Raw genomic sequence first — 1,780 nt, 5'->3', positions numbered from 1 at the left:
GTTTGTGCTCTTGTTACTTTTTGCAGTATTTATTTTCTATTAATTTATTAAATTTTTATGTAAGTTGACAATAATATTGTGAAAAGGAGTCTGCTTCATTGGATTGACCCATTTTACTTTTTTTTATATTTTATTTTTGAATGAAGAACAAAAAATGATTTATGATAGAACATTATAACGTCATTCGATCCATATAACCGACTCTACCTAATCGGGTAAATGTTTATGGGGAATGTCCAAAAAAAATTACTAGGGAACAGAAATAGTGTGGGGTATAAAATACTCAGATATGTCACTAGAAATCAATCTAGCAAAATATAAAGGAGGATGAGGAGTTCTATGGAATCCAAAGCCTTGCAAAATGTTAACTTTTCTGAAGGAGTGTGGGACAGTGATTAATATACTCTTTATTAACATATGATTTTGTATAAAAATGTATTTATGTGATATTTAGAGAGTGAGATCTTAGAAGTCAAATTAAGTAGAGAAAACTCGATGTGACTGAGTTTGGGTTTTATCTGAGTTCAATTTTCGGTGATACCTTATCCCGAACTCACCCTGAACTCGAGTAATATATGTAAAATTACAAAAATTAGATATAAATACACATATTTATATCTAATTATACATAGAAATTTGACATATATATAAAACCTTTATTTATTTATATATATAAATACATGTTTTGGGTTGGTTCTTGATGGGTTATCAGAAATCCGACGGGTTCGGAGATGATAGCATTTTTAACCCTACTTAATTTGGATTCGAGTTTAAATTTTGGATTTCGAGTTTGGGTTCAGATTTTGGATTTCGAGTTTAAGATTGGGTAAACACAAATCAACATTGATCTGTTTCATTGTCGTTCCTAAGAAGAAGACCAAAAAACTATAGCTGGGATGATTAGAAATTTTTTATAGATCATGTTTTACTAATAAATATGATTTATGAGAGCATATTACTTGACCCCATTTAATAGAACTCAAGTATCAGTGTCTTAAGATGCATGGTTGGTGGAAAACTCCAATGAATATATGAAATAAAGGTTTTTCTACTGTGTTCTAAGATACATATTAAATATTCAATTAAAAAGCGTGTTTTTATAGAAAAAATAGTATTTTACTTTTTAAGAATAGTAAATATATCCTTTTCCGAAGGTGATTTACTTTAATGAGATTTTTAACATGTACCTTAGTGCAAGTCTAAATAATATTGCTTCCTCTATCTATACAATATACTCATGCATGCTTAGTTCATATGTCCAACATATTCAATGACTTAATGAACAAGTTTATCATGAGTTTTATATATTGTTATTATATTGTTCATAATTCATATTTTTTTAATTATTATTGATTCTTAAAAAAAGTAATATAAATGAATAATAGATGATATAATAATTGTATGTAAATATTTGTACGGCGAGTTGATAGATATTATACTATATTTTATGGTGGTAACTAAGGGTGGAAACATGTTATGTAACGCCTCGAAAAATACTCTTCATTTATTATGCGGAAAAGTGAGTAAATTTTTTTTTTTGAAATTGGTGATATAAAATTGTTTCCTTTTAAAAACCTTTCTTTTTCGGGACATCACTTTAAGTAACATATAACGCGGAAATCAAAACCGGTTACCTAACGGTAACTGAAATGATTCAACATTTCCTGAATATATATCTTCATAGATATAAAAGATCATAAGTACTTAATATACATATCCAACAAGAAAGGGCGGAAATATTAATCATCGCCAAAAGACACTAAACAAAGACATGAACAAA

This window comes from Lupinus angustifolius, chromosome LG08 (genome assembly GCF_001865875.1).
Source record: "Lupinus angustifolius cultivar Tanjil chromosome LG08, LupAngTanjil_v1.0, whole genome shotgun sequence".
In the NCBI taxonomy this organism is placed as follows: Eukaryota; Viridiplantae; Streptophyta; class Magnoliopsida; order Fabales; family Fabaceae; genus Lupinus; species Lupinus angustifolius.
Note: the sequence above shows the minus strand (reverse complement) of the source record.